The following is a 12,667-nucleotide window of genomic DNA, read 5'->3' on the forward strand; positions in this document are numbered from 1 at the left end:
ATTAACACATCCCATGAGCCAGGGTTCAGAATTATATGTAAGTGTGCACTTACTTATTAACATATTATTTTCCTCTGCTGGTCTATAGAAAAAAATGTTTTAAATATAATTAATTTGTCTTAATATCTCCAGCAGTTAGCACAGTGCATTCCAGCCCATTATAAGCAGCCGGAACCAACTGGCTGGGATGAAGAATAGCAGATGATGACTAGAAAGCAATGATGATTATTCTAATAGTATTCTCCTTTTTTTTTCTGTCCACATGCCCATGCTCGTCCTCTCCTGGGCCATTTTCTCTTCTCCCTGAACACTGTCTCCTGACATAGGCTCATTCGTGACTACGGCTCCCATTGTCATAATAAGAGGATTGCTCCCCTCTCTGAATTTTCAACTCCAGGTTCATGTATCCAGGTGGCCACGGGACTTTCCTCCTTGGATGTTTCCCTGGCACTCAGAACTCAACATGCTCAAACTGAATTTGCCACCTTCTTCCCCCAAACAGCTCCTCCTCCCACACTGTGTTTCAGCTTGTGTCACCTTCATCCTCCTGACATTTTACCTAAAAACCTGGAGAGCGTACTTGACTCCTTTCCCCAACCTCCCTTACTCCATCAAACATTCAGTCTTCCTAACTGATTCCATCTTCTGACTATACAGTGACTATATTGTTTCACCATCTCCATTGTTGACTCCCCCCCGCACAAACCGCCACGCCCCTCACCTGGATAGGGTACCAATCTCCTGATTGGCCTCTCTCCCTTCAGTGTTCTCTGCAGTATAGACATTCTTTCATTTAAGCCACACAACCAGGGCTTACTCAGATAAGTCTTTAAATGAAAACAAAATCAATTTTTTAAAATAAATTTAGAATCTTACATTAGTTCTAAATATGAAAAAGGATATAGTTGGCTTTCCCATTACACTTTTGAGTATATTGACTTGTTACAATGGACACATATTCCTTTTGTACTTGAAAGGAAAATACAATAAGCTGTATTAAACAGGGCACACTTACATCTGAGGGGCATGAGAAGGAGACTGAGAAGAATTCAGAGAAAAGGAGACCGTTATTATGGGAGCCAGCAAGAGAAGCATTCAAAGAAGAGGGGTGGGTGGTAAACAGTGCCAAGTGCTGCAGAGAGCATTCAAGTTGGATGACAACTTGACAGCACCATAGAATTTGTCACCTATGCAGAGTTTGGTGAACATGGCAAGTGTTAAGGTGGAATGGTGGGAGCAAAGTGACTGCAGTGGGCTAATGGAGTGTGAAAAGATGGATATTATGAAATGTGGCTGCAAAGGACCAGAGAAAGATATGGCAGTAGCTAGTGGAGAATGTCTTCGCAGAATATTTTTGAGGGTAGGAGAGGTGAATGGTTTACTAAGCAGTTTATACTGGTCAACATGCTAGAAGAAACAGAGAGGTGAGACTGTGGTATCTTAATGTCCCTTTCAAAGGTTTTAAGCCTTGTGGGAGAGGTCCTTTCTTCATTACATCAGTTATAAGGATGACGAGATGACATGGCTGAGAAGGACAATGATGTCAAGAGGCTGCAGCGGCAGCCTATCAGTGTAGGGTAAGGAGAAGTGCAGGAAGTTGTGCAGGCTGGAAGGGTGGATGACGGGATACCACGCCTGGGGCCGGAGCCAGACCACACCTCTTGGACTGGGAAGGCTGGTGCCTCTATCTTCAGAAAAGTTAGGGTTGAGGAATTTTTTAAAAAATCACTTTACTTATCAATTCTTACAAATATTTTATCTTTTTTTTTTTTTTAAACAGGGACAGAGAGAGAGTCAGAGAGAGGGATAGACAGGGACAGACAGACAGGAACGGAGAGATGAGAAACATTAATCATTAGTTTTTTGTTGCGCATTGTAACACCTTAGTTGTTCATTGATTGCTTTCTCATTTGTGCCTTGACCGTGGGGCTTCAGCAGACTGAGTAACCCCTTGCTCAAGCCAGTGACCTTGGGTCCAAGCCGGTGAGCTTTTGCTCAAACCAGATGAGCCCACGCTCAAGCTGGCGACCTCGGGGTCTCGAACCTGGGTCCTCGGCATCCCAGTCCGACGCTCTATCCACTGCACCACCACGTGGTCAGGCAATATTTTATCTTTTGATGGTATTCTTTTTGATTGTGACTCACCATAAGAAATACATTTTTACATTGTAACCTAATAAAATATATATAAGAAAGATTTCACAAAAGATTATATATTCTCATTATGCATGAGAAAGAAGTCTAACAAAGTTTGTATTAAATTCTACTAATATTTAAATACAATATAGCAGAAACTTCAAATAAATAATATAAAAACATCAGGAAAGTTTGGGACAAGAAAAATGTGAATCTTGTTTCTAGTACCACCTGCTTACTACTTTCCGTGAAGACAACCAACAACTTGGTTAAAGGTAGTTCCAATATTTGAACCAAATATTTTTAAAGGTCAGTTATTTAATTATTTATACCAAAATACTAGAAATAACTCAATATAGAATATAATCCAAGAGGGAACTGGTGGAGTTAACTGTGGTATATACATATAATGGAATTCCATGTGACATAAAAGGAAATAAATGAGAAATACACTTACATACTGATATCGAGTAATATCCCACACATATTAGTAAATGAAAAAAGCAACCCAAAAAGTGTGTATGGTATACCAGAGGGGAGGAAAAGCTACGAGAAACATAGACAGAAGCTAAAACTTCCTGAATATATCTCATTTGATCCATTTGACTATGGAATCATGTAAACACTTTGTATAATCATAAAATATGTACTTTTAAAAAGCAATCCCTAAAAATCAAAAGCAAAATGAAATAAATAAACCTAACTGTGTACTGAGTTGGTGGCATAACCATACAAGTATGAATTGTTTCAAATGAGTTTAAAATGCTGCAGTTTGACTGTATATTCTTAGTGGGATAGACCCTAAGGACAAAGAAATGAAAAAAAAAACTGTTTTCAGTAATTACACTATTTGTGTTAGTGTCAGTACTGTTATTCTAAGATTGTGGTGTGTACCCTGTGGGATAAAACAAAGGAGTGAGTACACTGGGTTTTCAGTATCAAGGGGAAAAAAAGTAGAAATAGACTAAGATGGATGAAGTTAAGTAAAAGTTCTGTAATCCTGAACTTGAATTGTAAACATCACTATAAACTCAGCATACAGTTTATCATTTAATAGAAGAGTATTTCCTAGAAAGAGGCCTAGAAACAAGGTCCAATCAAGCATCAATGAGCACCCTACACAGACTGTGGAATCCAAAATTCATTTCATACTTCAAGCAAACCAGAGTTCTGTGGAGAAATAATTGATTTCATATCTGGAGTAGGAAATATGTAAATTGAGCCTGAAACATGTCAGAAAATAAGGAAGCCATTCAAGGCTACTGAGGGTGTGTTAAAATGGCCCAAGGGCCAATTTGAGGAAGCATCCACTGCCTAAAAATAAGACAGTTTTCCAATTGCCTCAAAATCTCAAATATACAATTATTAGAAATATCAAAAATATGTTCATAAGTTCATAATGATCCTTTAAAGAAGCTCATTAGTCACCTTTGGAAGATGCTAGGGAACTACATCATTATTTTGAACTCTAGCAATTAAAAGGGAGGAAAAAAGCAAGCATTTATCTTGCTTTTTTGATATGAATTGTACCTTGGAGTAAACAAACAGTAGATAGCAAGTTTCTCTCTATAGAAGTATTTTAGCTAATAAGTGAAGAATGATATAAAACTGCTGTTTTGCAAACAACAAAGAAATAATGATATTGGTGTTGATCGCCAATGACTGCTAACATCATAAAGAGAGACAATCAAACATTATATGCCTCTTGATAGAAATATACAACTGCTGTCTACATCTTGCCCCTCCCCCAAAAAGTTGAACCTCAATCTGATTAAATCTCTAGATCTACCTACCAATTTACAGAAAATAAAGGGGACAGAGGAACATGGTAAGCAACACTATAGAGACACATTGTATCAGCAAATCTCAAGATCTAGACTAAGAAATTGTGCAGGATAAATGAATTGCTAGGAAAAAAAAAGAGAAACAGGAGAGGGCTATCAGGCATCAGTAAGGAAAGCAGAATCACTTTGGGTGATAGAAAAGATTTCTAATAGGACCTAGACCTGACATAATCGAGGGCGCGGGTTGAGCAGTGTGTACTATCAGTTGCCCCTGCATCTGGTGCTGGGCCTGAAGTCAGGAAGGCTGACAATTAGGAAGAGCAGGCACAAGTTGGAACCCATTTGGTGTCTCAGCAATCCCAAGCCTCCAACTTTGATGATGTGGATGATCCACAGAAAGACTAGTGTAATTCTTAACAAAGCTGCATATAACCCTGGTCCATTAATCATGCCCAGTAGTTAAACTTGAACTTGCCTCTATATTTTTCAGTTCATCATTTTTCACTATGAATCAATTTTAAAGCCTTTTTAAAGTTCAGTTTAGGCCCTGGCCGGTTGGCTCAGCGGTAGAGCATCGGCCTGGCGTGTGGGGGACCCAGGTTCAATGCCCGGCCAGGGCACATAGGAGAAGTGCCCATTTGCTTCTCCACCCCCCCCCTCCTTCCTCTCTGTCTCTCTCTTCCCCTCCCGCAGCCGAGGCTCCATTGGAGCAAAGATGGCCCGGGCGCTGGGGATGGCTCCTTGGCCTCTGCCCCAGGCGCTAGAGTGGCTCTGGTTGCAAAAGAGTGACGCCCCGGAGGGGCAGAGCATCGCCCCCTGGTGGGCAGAGCGTTGCCCCTGGTGGGCGTGCCGGGTGGATCCCGGTCAGGCGCATGCGGGAGTCTGTCTGACTGTCCCCGTTTCCAGCTTCAGAAAAATACAAAAAAAAAAAAAAAAAAAAAGTTCAGTTTAACATATTACAATGGTCACAAACTCAAAATACATTGCAAACTCAAAATAATAATGCCTTTTCTAAAAAATGCACAGAAAGTTCTTGTCTAAAATTCATTAGAAAGTATCAATATTTTTGCCAAGGGCAAATAAAATGATATAAGAGTTCATGTCAGTTTTAGCTGCAATGTTATAACATTAACCTCCCATTACAATGATAGTCGATCATATGCTGGAAAACAAAAGATCAAATGATCTAATCTTTACCAGTTCATTCATTACATCCTGCTTTTTATCCTTAATCATTGCAATTGAGCAGAAGATTGGTGAAATATGTAGTTTTTGCTAAGCCTCCTTATGATGAACTCTGGTATTTTCTAGAGTGCTATATTATGGTATATTTTTTCATCCAAAAATAAAAAGCTGGTTAAGAGACACTAACTTGATTTCATGACCTGCTAATGGACTCTGACTTGCAATTTGAAAAATACTGCCTTAGGCTGGGTTTTATTTACAATATTAAAATCCACCTCACCCCTCCCGCTAATGTTTAAATTCACTTAACGCTTTTGAGTCTCTGCATCTTTCTATATTTTTATTCTCTCTTTTTTTTTTTTTTGTATTTTTTTCTGAAGTTGGAAACAGGGAGGCAGTCAGATAGACTCCCACATGCACCGGACCAGGATCCACCCGGCCCGCTCACCAGGGGGCGACGCTCAGCCCATCTGGGGGCGTTGCTCTGTTGCAACCAGGGCCATTCTAGCACCTGAGGCAGAGGCCACAGAGCCATCCTCAGCACCCGGGCAAACCTTGTTCCAATGGAGTCTCGGCTGCGGGAGGGGAAGAGAGAGACAGAGAGGAAGGAGAGGGGGAGGGGTGGAAAAGCAGATGGGTGCTTCTCCTGTGTGCCCTGGCCGAGAATTGAACCCGGGACTCCTGCACGCCAGGCTGACGCTCTACCACTGAGCCAACTGGCCAGGGCCATATATTTTTATTCTCCATGTACGTGCTTTTTGATTTTCACTGCTCTTACAGTGATCTTTACAGGTCAGGAAATTCCACTCGTCTTCCTCTTATCCAACATCCCGGGGCAAGTCTTTTTTTTTTTTTTATTTTTTTTTTTTTTTTTTTTTTTTTTTTTTTAATTTTTATTTATTTATTCATTTTACAGAGGAGAGGGAGGGAGAGAGAGAGAGAGAGAGAGAGAGAGAGAGAGAGGGAGAGGAGAGACAGAGAGAAGAGGGGGAGGAACTGGAAGCATCAACTCCCATATGTGCCTTGACCAGGCAAGCCCAGGGTTTTGAACCGGCGACCTCCCGGGGCAAGTCTTATAATCATTTTTTTCCTTGGGTTTCTAAAAGTTATTTTCCTTTTCTATTTGCAACTCACAAAGTCCTACTTTTGCTTTTAAATTTTAATTACTTGACAAAGAGATATCTTGAAAAGGTGTGGATGGATATTGTTCTGATTATTCTATTGCTATATGACAAATCACCCCAAAATCAATTGCATAAAACCACAATCTTTTTATTAAACTTATGGATTCTGTAGGTCGGTAATTTAGAGAGAGCACGACAGAGTTGGCTTGTCTCTGCTCCACAATGTCTGGGGCCTCAGCAAGAGTTGACTCGTGTGGCTGAAAGATGAATCATCTGGGGCTTCTTCACTCAGATGTCTGATGCCGGGCTGGGATGACTTGAGGCTGGGCTCTACAGGGTCTGCTAACTGGAATACTTACAACGTGGCTTCTCCATATGGTGTGAGTTCCTTTCCACATGATGACGGTTCTTTTTTTTTTTTTTTTTTTTTTTTTTATAAATAAATTTTTATTTTAATGGGGTGACATCAATAAATCAGGGTACATACATTCAAAGAAAACATTTTCAGGTTATCTTGTCATCTAGTTCTGTTGCATACCCATCACCCGAAGAGAGATCGTCCTCCGCCACCCTCCATCCAGTTCTCTCCGTACCCCTCCCCCTCCCCCTCTCCCTCCTTTCCTCTCCCCATCCCCTGTAACCACCACACTCCTGTTCATGCCTCTTAGTCTTGCTCTTATGTCCCACCAATGTATGGAATCCTGCAGTTCCTGTTTTTTTCTTATTCGCTCATTTCACCCCACACAATGCTACCAAGACTCCCCCATTCCGCTGTAAGTGATCCGATGTCATCACCTCTCCTAGCCGAATAGTATACCATGGTGTATATGTGCCCCATCTTCTTTATCCAGTCCTCTATATATTTTTTTTACAGTGATTAAAAGCCTTTAAGCAAACTCTTGGCCAATACAGCAAGAATCCATAAAAGAGTAGTGTCCTTAACATGTTCACCAAGTCCAAGTTGGCCCCATCACCATGCCAAATCCCTGAAAAATGCACCCCAACCTCAGTTCAGTCTGTTAGAAGCTGATGATGACGGTTCTGAGAGGAGCATCTGAGTGCCTTCTCAGATAACCAAGTGAAGCTGCACTGGTTATGACCCAGCCTTAGAAATTACACAGCATCACTTCTGTCAGATTCTGGGCCTGAAGAACTCACATATTCAAGAGCATAAGTTCCATCTCTTGGGGCAGCATTTCAGAACTATCTCAGGCATCTGTCACTGATGATTTCTGAATGGGATTTATTATAGAATGTCTTCTCATTATTCATTCTCAGCTTTCTCTTATTCATTCAACAAAATATCGATTGAGCCCCAAACTTATGCCAGGCACTGTGTTAAGTATTGAAGATATGAGAAACAAGAGACATACGATTCCTACTCTCATGGAGCTAACTGTCTCAAAAGAGAGAGAGAGAGTAAGCAATCACACAAATGCTCCAATAGTTTTGTATTCAGCTACATTTTTCCCCCCTTAACTTCCCTGTTGATTTCTAGGTTGTTAGCCTTCTCTAGTTCCCATATGTGCCCTATTGTTTTTACTTGACTCTTTAATTGAAGTTCTCGGACTTTTAATTTTTCTTGCATTAAAAAAAAATCTTTCTATGGCCTGAACAGTCAGTGGCAGTGGATAGAGTGATGGCCTGGGATGCTGAGGACCCAGGTTTGAACCCCAAGATCTCCGGCTTGAGTGCAGGCTCATTGGCTTACGTGTGGTGTCACCAGCTTGAGCATGGGATCATAGACATGACCCCATGGTCATTGGCTTGAGCCCAAGGCCACTGACTTGAGCAAGGGGACACTGGCTCAGCTGGAGGACTACCCCCCACCCCAGTCAATGCACATATGAGAAAGTAATCAATGAACAACAAAGGTGCCACATTGGAGAATTGATGCTTCTCATCTCTCTCCTTTCCTGTCTGTCCCTATCTGTTCCTGTCTCTCTCTCTTTCTCACATGTACTAAAAAAAAAAAAATCTTGAGATTTAGGTTTCTGGGTTGGTGTTTCTTCTCAGTTACTTATTTGCTCAGTGATATCCATTCATAGTTTTATTACTTTTCTTGATGTCTTTGGTTCATTTATTCAACCTCAAAATATAGGCTTGTTTGTTTCAGGCACTGTGCCCAGCACATGGATACAGAGCTTGAACACAACTTCCACCTCAGACAGGAAGTACACTTAGTGAAGGAGTGCAGAAGCTGATGATGTCAAGCAAATTACACCTAGAATTGCAGCTTTATCACTTACTAGTTGGAAACTTACTTGATAATTTATATAGTTCCTTGTCCTCTTTTTCCTCCTGAGGATGGTAATACTACTCACATAGCTAAGACAGTGCCTGGAACTTGTTGGAGCCTTAATACATGCTTATTCTCTTTAAAGACAGAACTCAGTGGAAAATTAATTAAATCACATTTTCAAAAACAGTGTAAAAGGGTTAATATAAAGGTGTATATATAAGATGCTTAGTGAACAGAGAGGTACCACCTAGCCTAGGCTGGTATCTTGGGAAGTTTTTCGTTGAATAGTAATTCTCATCTTGGGCTTGGTAGGACGAAGGAGCACCCAAGCTATTATGGGGAATCTTTGAATTGCAGAGTGAAGTCTGAAAAAAATACATTTAATATTTTAAGAAAACTTTATATGTGGAGTAGTAAAAAAAAACCCAAATTGTTGTTTTCTTAATTTAAATTACAAACAGTAAGTTTAAAAGCACCTCAGGTGGTAAAAATACTCAGAAGATAGATTATTCTATATAACAAGAATTTTCAAAGGAAACTAACTATTCAGGGTCTCAGGGAAAGGCTGGTATGAGATATTTGTATGTATGTATATATCACTTAGGGGTATGGTTTCTAACAGATTGAAAACTTCTCTCCAATAGTTAGTGGCTAAGCTTGACTAACAAGTAGGAATCAGCCAGGTAGAAAAGGAGAAACAGAAGTCTGGGTAGCAGGAACAGTCCTTACATGTGCTCAGGGGTGTTTCAGAGCTGGGCTAGTTTGAGGGCTACAAGTGGTTTTATGTGGCTGTAAGTGAGAGGTAGAGGTGAGCATGGAGAGGTTGGCGGGGGCCAAATCCTAAACCACCTGTATGCTCTCCTAAGGGAATTATAGTGAAGGCAACTGGGAGTCATTGAAGAATTCTTAGGGAGGGAGTGACAAAGACGGTTATTTTTTCTGTTTTATTTTTCTTCTTTTATAGGTGAAAGGAGAGAAGATATAGACAGACTCCTGCATGTGCTCTGAACAGGATCCACGTGGCACCCCCATCTAGGACCATGCTTGCAACCAAGCTATTTTTAGTGCCTGAGTCAGAGGCTCCATGGAGCCATCCTCAGCACATAGGCTGATGCACTTGAATCAATCAAGCCATGGCTGCAGGAGGGGAAGAGAGACAGAGAGAGAGAAGGGAAGGGGGAGTGGTGGAGAAGCAGATGTGTGCTTCTCCTGTGTGCCCTGATCAGGAATAGAACCTGGGACATCCACATGCCAGGCTGACACTCTACTACTCAGCCAATTGGCCAGGGTCAAATTTGTTTTTCTAAGGCACCTATAAGTTTTCTTCCACAGTAATGATTTCTTTTCTAATCTCTAGGAAAGTGGTCAATGTGGACTTAGCCTGGCCTGAGTCTCAGCTGGTATTGGTTCTCCTGCCATAGCAGATGCCCTCTTTTCCAGGCTGACTTTCTCTTTTCTTCTCAAGATTTTGATACTTACTAACTGCATGGTTGATCCCAGATAGCTGTGCTGTTTTAAAACTGATATTATTGAATTGTTACGTTTGAAACGTCACCATTTTACTTTTTTGCTGAGTTTATCAAGGAAGTTTCCAGTTCTGAGTCTACTGGGAGACAACAAAAGGAAGTGCAAAAAAAATCCTAAACTTGTAATTTCAAGTACTTGATTCTGTACCTTATCTTGCTTGACTCTGAGCAAGTTACAACCTCTCTGAGCTTCAGTTTCTTCACCTGAAACATGGAACTAATAATACTCATTGTGTAAACTTGCTGTGGGTATTAGAGAAAATGTTCTCTAAGCGCTGGAATCACAGTAGATGTTCAGTAACAGTAAACATTACGGATGTTGTCCGTGTCCTGCCGGCCTGCCTTCAGCACTCATTGTTCACCTATAATCAGCAGCTTCTCACTGCAAGTGCCTGTGCCTATCTCCTTGAGGGCTTTCTCTAGCCTCAGAATTGTAATCAGCCCTTGCTTTGAGCAGGCTGGAAACGCCAGGAAGTTAATCCCCCCAGGAGCAGCCCTTTTCTCCAGTGGGGAACGGAAATTGGTAGACTGAAACTGAAGTAAGACAAACAGAACGCTGATTCTTTCTGAGCCCGCCAATGGACTGTGACTCAGTCACCGGCAAGTGGTGCCTTCGCGCAAAAGCACCTTGTGTCAGCATCTCTCCTTTCTCAGCAGCCCTGTTCCCAGGCCCCTACCAGTGATCACCTCCCAAATAAGCCGCTTGCACTTAAGGCCTGTGTAAGGCCAGTGGCAGGGGCCATTGTCCTCATGCAGGTTCTCATTGGATTCCAGCCGACGGTAAAGGAGCTGGATTCACAGGCCCCCACAAGCAAAACTGCACTCCAGCTGTATGGCCAGCAGTCGTGGCCATGGTGGCCATGCACAGGTAGGGTCTCACTGGATTCAGGTAGACGGTAAAAAAACAGTGGAACCAAAAAATGGTGGGCCATTCCTTTATTCAAGTCTTGCACTGGCCAATGAGCAACACACAGGGAAAACACTTCCCTCTCACTTAGGGCTCCCAAAGCCATTGACACATTCTCCGGTTCCACAACCAGGAGAATCCTCTCCGGTTTCTCTCACAAAACCCTTCAGCTCTGGTTCCCGATCTGCACACCTTCTCCCTTCTCTGCCAACATGGCTTCTCCTTCAGCACTCTGCATTCTCTCCGCTCTCTCTACAAACATGGCTTCTCTCTCAGCATCCTGCAGTCTCTCTGCTCTCACTCTGTAAACATGGCTTCTTTCTGACTCTCTCTTCTCTTTTTTTCAAAACTTTCTGGAGCGAAAACCTTTCCTCCAGCAAACATTAGCAAAACAATGGCCCTTCCCAAGCAGGAAGGTAATTTGCAATTTCACAGATCACATATACCTGGTGCTGCCCAGCCCCCAATGCAAACTATAAGCGAGCAAACATAAAAATCATATTTTACATTCTTATTTGATCAACACCAACCAAACAAGCTGGGCCCAAATCCAGGCTCCTCAAGCCCCTCAGCTCTTCCCCTGTCTCTTTCTCTCTCTCCTCTCTCCCAGCAGAACTAGCTGGGGGAAAATACTTCTTCTGCAAACAATAGCAAACAATCGCCCCTCCCAAGCAGGAAGGCAATCTGCAATTTGCAATCTGCTGTCCTGAGGGCAAGCAGCGGCAGCCTTCCATAGACTACACACACTTGGCACCGCCCCAATACAAGTGAGAAAACTTAAGAAACATTTGTTTGCCCAACACTTTGTTTCCTGCTAGACCAGGCAGTGGTGCAGTAGGGAGATCATCGGCCTGAGACACAGAGGACCCAGGTTCGAAACCCCAAGGTCACCAGCTTAAGTGTGGGATTATAGATATGACCCCATGGTCACTGGCTTGAGCCCAAAGTCACTGACTTGAGCAAGATGTCACTGGCTCTACTGGAGCCACCCCCCCCCCATAAAGGCACATATGAGAAAACAATCAATGAACAACTAAGGTACTACATCAAAGAATTGATGCTTCTCATCTCTAATCTTTCTGTCTGTCTGTCTCTCTCTTTTGCTTAAAAAAAAAGTATTTTTCTCTTTCTGGGGAACCAACCCAAATGAAGACAGTAAGATAGTAGCTGTTAGGCAAAGAAGTGCGTTAGGCTTGCTTGCTTCTACTTTGATTGGTGCATGAGCATGGGGCAGCACCACATGTGTATAGTCTATGTAAGGCTGCAGGTGCTTGCCCTCAGGGCAGCAGATTATAGATTGCAGATTGCCTGCTGCCATTGGGATGGGCCATTATTGCTATTTTTGCCAGAGAAGTGGTTTTTCCTTAGGCTGTTTTGCTTGTCAGCCATGAGAGAGAGAAGCAGTTTTCCCTGCCTGCTTGCTCATCAGCTGTTGTAAGATTCTAATAAACAAAATGGCCCACCATTTTCCAACTTTGCAGTTTCTCTACCATCTGCCCAAATCCAATGTAAACCTGCATGGCCATGGCCACCAGCCTTACATCTGGTGCAGCCAGCAGGATTCAGATCAGATTGGTATGGAGATGCCAACACCCTTGAAGGGTGGAATAGAGGAGAGGCTGTTCTTAGTGGCTCTCCTGTTGGTGGCCATGGGTTGAGTGTTTTTTACAACCATGTGAGAGAAAATCAAGAGCTCTGTGCCAGAAGCTGCTAGAAGTTGAAAGCTCCAAATGATCTACAGACCAAGCAGCAACAACGGCATG

The sequence above is a fragment of the Saccopteryx leptura genome, chromosome 8, assembly GCF_036850995.1.
Source record: "Saccopteryx leptura isolate mSacLep1 chromosome 8, mSacLep1_pri_phased_curated, whole genome shotgun sequence".
NCBI lineage: Eukaryota > Metazoa > Chordata > Mammalia > Chiroptera > Emballonuridae > Saccopteryx > Saccopteryx leptura.